This window comes from Sapajus apella, unplaced genomic scaffold, assembly GCF_009761245.1.
Source record: "Sapajus apella isolate SASKATOON/1434 unplaced genomic scaffold, GSC_monkey_1.0 scaffold62, whole genome shotgun sequence".
NCBI lineage: Eukaryota > Metazoa > Chordata > Mammalia > Primates > Cebidae > Sapajus > Sapajus apella.
In genome coordinates, this window is record NW_022437002.1 from 18,995,081 (window position 1) to 19,000,419 (window position 5,339).

General features: G+C 48.5%; 1 pseudogene; it reads right to left on the bottom strand.

The window, feature by feature from the left end:
* The window catches only part of LOC116529103, a 31,834-nt pseudogene continuing 26,495 nt past the window's right edge, over nt 1–5,339 (bottom strand).

The window sequence follows — 5,339 nt, forward strand, 5'->3', positions numbered from 1 at the left end:
TAAGGTTATAGTAGTTTGTTTCAGTAGCAATAGAAAATGCCTACAATGTACAGACCAGTAGGTAGGAGTTAGTCAGGTGTAGGGCAGGCAGGAGACTGGGTGTTGGATGGAGAGCCAGTGATGCAGGTGGGTAGGAGACAGACAGACAAGCAGGGAGGGAGCCTGGAGAAAGGTGATTGAAAAATGGAAGACAGACTGGAAGACAGAAATAAGACAGCAAACAGGTGAGAAGAAGGGCACGTGGGCAGATCGAAAGCAGGAGGTGGGCAGACAGGCAGAAGACAAGAGCAGTGGTCAGGAAGACAGGATGGCAGATGGAGGACCTCAGAGCTGGTCCTTGTTCCCACAGGGGTTAGGGAGCCTTCTGAGATGCAGGTGGATCCCACTGCTGGACTCCAGCACAATTCGTGGCATGGGGATTGGGATGCTGGTGGGATCAGGCAGCAGCTCAAAGCGCAGCAGGGTCAGGGCCGTGGCCACCTTCAGCTGGTTCATGGCAAATTGTTTCCCAATGCAGTTCCTGGGCCAGGCAGAGATGGTAAATTGAAAAATGGCCTCAGGCCTCATTGTGAGCTAGGCAGGCTTTGGTCTCTGAGCTCTACCCTTGAGCTGCGGATTTAGGGTCTTCCCCTATGTGCCCAGCCCCCAAATCCTTTCCTTAAAGGCCGCATGCACCTCTGCCCAGGCCTTGATTCACTCTTTTTCTTGAGTTTAGACAGAGCCTGCCAGTCTTCCGAGGCTAGCTCCTAACTCCTGCCTCTGCTCTGAGCAGGCCTGTGACCCTCTGTCAGGAGGACCACGGCTCTAAGGCACAGAGTTTAATCACATGAATTGCTGTAGAGTTAATCAATGCTTTGTTCACTCTTCCACAGTGTGTGGTTCCCTAGTATAGAGCCTAGATCAGGTCACTGTGGGGTTGGAGAGGCACATTCTCTGGCACTCTCCATATAGGGGTACACAGAGACCTGGCTTCTTAGAGAGAGACCCAGATGAGTGGGAAAGAGGAGTCAGAAGGGTAATGGGGAGGCTTCCTGGGAGGGCACTGGGTAGGTGGTGCTCAGTTGTTGCCCCACTTTCCTCCAACTCCGTGGTCCAGGCTTGCCTTCCCTTACCCATCTGTCCACCAGCACCTGTAGCCTTCTAATTCTACTCCAGAAATGTCCCTCCTTACCATCCCTCAGTCTTCTTCCCTGGACTTTCTGGGTCCCTGCTTGCCCTCCTTCCACACTGAAGCCACAGACCAGCTCAGACTCTCCCACACTCTTCACAGTGGGGACAGCATCCCAGGTAGCAGCCAAGCCCTCCCTGGGTTGTTGCCTCACCCAACTCTTACCTGGCCAGCCCATGTCCTAGCCCTGTTCATGCGGAGATGGCTGAGAATATCCTCTCTCCACCTCTGCCTGCCACATCCTCAAGGCTAAGTCCAGGGCCCACCTGCCTCTCACCCACTTCCAGCTGTGCCTCTTCCACCTCAAGCCCCCAGTTGGCATCTGCGCTCCATCCATAAGTAGTCAGTCCAGTGCCTAGGACAGTGCCAGGAACAGGAACACTCAAAGAGCCACTCAGTGACTAAGTGAAAGGATGGATGAGGGAGTGATGTGTGTCTGGAGCACAGAATATGTTTCTGTATAATACATTTTTGTCCTTGACTATGAACTAGACGCAGGGACAGTACCTTTTTCCTGTTTTCCCATCATGCTGCACAGTGACTAACCCACAAAGATAAGCTTAATAAATACTTGTATATTTGAATGAAGTTAATTAAGTTTTAAAAATGCCTAAAATACAATGGAATACACTGAGAGTTAATATTAGTTCTGGGCTAGACATGGAGCTTAGGAATGCTCTCCTGTCCTCTAGTGGCAGCAACATGATTGACAGCCAGTGTTTGGAGGAAGTTCTCATCCTGGGATAAAGCAGCGCTGGGGAAGGACTTTCTGGAACATTTGCTTAATGACCATTGTGTAAAAGTGGACTCACCATGGGAAGAATTCACATAATTACTCATTTAGAAAAACTATGTTTCTACTAACAATTTACATAGTTCTTGGCATTAGCTTTTCATCGGATGTTTCCTGCAGCCCCTGAGGATTTCCACATCAGTTATTTTGGAGTGTACATGTCCAACTCAACAGCTATTTCAAGTGTGGTTTGTAATCTATACACAGGAAGTCTTCAAATGTTATTTGTCATATACTCAAAAGAGGGCTTCCCTCAAAGTCAGATTATTGTCCTCATTTTTATGTGTTTGCCAACATTTTGCTATGTGGGCTGTGGGATCATGCTATAGAGAATCCATTACACAAAAACAATTTTGCCAAATGGGAAAGGGGACATAAATATGTGAACGCTGTAACATAGTGAGCATTTGTTGGACAAGACAGCAAAATATTTGAGACAACACATATGGGTATTAAACTTTCTGCAAAGGGCTGTCTTAACCTTTCACTTGTTTGGCTTGTAAGGGAGGACTAGCAAGGCACCTTAATTCTAAATGTATGCAAAGATTTCAGTGTTTTCACATAACAGATTAGTGAGTTAAGTAGAAATGGTGATGTGCTGCACTGGCAATATATAGGGAGAGAGAAATCAACTTTAATATCTCTGAAAATTGAGAAATGCTAATATATAAAATTAATTTTACCGAAAAAGTCTTATATTGAAAATTCATACTCCTAAAATGAGGAAAACACCAGAATACACGGAAGTTCAGAACACACACTATCAGTGAATTTTGGCTGGACATTGAAAAAGGCAGAAGGAGACGAAGTCACCATTCTGCGCCCTGAATTGCAGTTTTTGTTTTGTTCACAGAGACATCAGCATCAGGCTTCCTTCCCACAAACACCAGCATCCAAGTGTATAGGTGAAGATGCCACATATGAATTAGGGAGCATAGGCATCAGCTGTGTGCCCAGAGACTCCCCTGTTTCTCCACCTCCATTACCAGTGTTAGGATGCCTCACCTTGATCCTCCAGAGAAGGGCAGGAAAGCGTGGCCGTGTTGAGCAGAACCCGGGGCAAAGTGGGAAGAGTCAAACACCTGCAAAGAGAGCACCAATGCAGGACAGATAGGAGTCCAGCCCCTGCTATCTACCCATAAGGAGACAGGATCCCCAGAAGTATGAGTAGGAGGTGTTGAGAGATCATCTTCCTCCAAGGCCTTCTTACCTCTGGGTTTGGCCACACCTTTGGGTTCTGGTGAAGGCCATAAATGAAAAGGCTGACTTTCAATCCTATGGGGAGGGTGTAGAAGAGAGAGAGAAGACGGATCATACCCATGAGGTTCCCTCTAGCAGCAGGGAACAAGTGTTGCTTCAAATCATCGCTTTGAGCAGGATGATATGGGGGCTGGGCTCAAAGAATGAGTAGAAAACCATGAATCCAGGGATGAGAAGCAAGAAAGCATTGGTATTTTACTGTCTGTAGTAAGTGCAGTGGGCAGCTACCTTCATCAAATGCCTCCAAGTTTCACTGGGGAATATACATGACTCACTCAATACCCACAGCAACCATCCAAAGAAGACATTTCTTTTTTCCCAAATTTCAGAAGAGCTACCTCAGTCTCAGAGGCCGATTGTCTTGTCTATGGTCATACAGCTAGAATATGACAGGACTGAGACCGGACCCTTTGGGCGTTGAGCCTTGGTGGCCTCTGTCTGCTATAGGATGTGGACATCAGTGGCTCTCTGCCATCAACCTGAGGGCTCCTCAAAAACTGGACAACTGCTGACCCATGACATGTGATTTCTGATCTCCCCCATTTGCCTTAAGCCCATCAATAAAGAACCACATTTCCTGCACCCGTGTCTGATTCTTTCTAGAATTTCTGATTCTCATGAAATAGAATTTGGGGGCTTTCATTCCCAAGGCTGCATTCAGAGGCTGACATTTATTTATCAGACTTTTCGTGGTTCAAGCTCTTTGCCAAGCATTTCAAATTTTTCATCCTAACTATAAAGCATTTTTTCATTTTTTGACAAGGAATGAGAGACCCAGAGAGGTTTGCAAATGCTGAAGCACAGGTGCATTTCTGACCCTCCACATCTCCGTGTGGAGAGCTTAGGTGAGTGGATGGAGGAAGATCATACTTTTGGGCAATGAGCGCCCATCAGGGAAGGTGATGGGAGTGATGAGCTCTCTGCTAATGCTTGGCACCGGTGAGTAGAGTCTCAATGCCTCCTTGATGTACATGGTAGTGTAGGGCATCTGGTCCAGGTGGTTCCTAAAACAAAGTCCATCCTGAACATCAGCAGGGCCTGGACAGACCGTGTGAATCCCCCTAAGGAAAGGGCAGGGCTCCTGCATCTCCTGAGCCCACACTAACCAGGTGATGGAGGCTTCATCTCCCAGGAGGCTCTGGATCTCCTCCCGGCAGGTCTGCTGATCCTTGGGGTGTATGTCCAGAGCATAGAGGATCCAGGAGATGCTGCTGGCTGTGGTGTCGTGTCCTCCAAACATAAATGTGTCCACCTCAGCACGGAGGTCCTTGCCTGACAAGCTGCTACCATTCTCCATCTGGGGAGGACGAGGTGAGAGTTCAGGATTGGTCTCTTGCTCTGGGCTTTTGGGAAAAGCCTCTGGCCTCTCCTATACACACTCACTTTGGCCGAAAGAAGGATGTCCAGGAAATCCAAATGCCTCTTTCTCCTGACCTTCTCCAGCTCCCGTTCCTCCTGCAGGCGAGCCTTCCTCAGTTGGATCACTTGATCTGTTCCAGAACAGTGGTTACTCTACAGGCTGAGCATGCCAGCAGCCCCCAGGAGTCCCAGCTGTTCACCTGCCCCCATATGGGTGCCTGGTAGATCTCATCATGAGTGTTGGTGTGGGTGCATGGTCAGGAGTAAGAGCTCTATTACAGTGTGAGGCAGGGCAGGCCTCTCCGCAGTGGCATAACTCACAGAGCCTCTGTTTGAATGCTGCTTGGATGGGTTCTCATGTAACCATCCCCCATGTGGGGACACAGATAAATGCCTGCACCGTGCCTGCCGCTAACATCTCAGCTCCCAGCCCCTGCTCCACAGAAATCTCCATCATGGGTGTGTCTCAGTTTCTGCAGGGGCAACAGAGGGCCTGGATCTGTGATGAGACAGGGCAGCCTCCTTTAGCTGTGCTTAGTGAAGGGAGGAGACAAGAAGAGGAGACAGAACCTGTGTGCTGATGGACAAGCTGGCAGGTACGGTGGTTTGAGCAGCCGGTAGGGGTCAGGTTGTAGATTGTGTCATTCTGATGAAAGACATTGCTCATGCGGGCAATAAACAGGTTTTTGAGGTCCCCAATGGCCTGGATGTAGGATTGGATATCCCTGAGGGAAAGGATGAAGAAGAGACCAAAGTAAA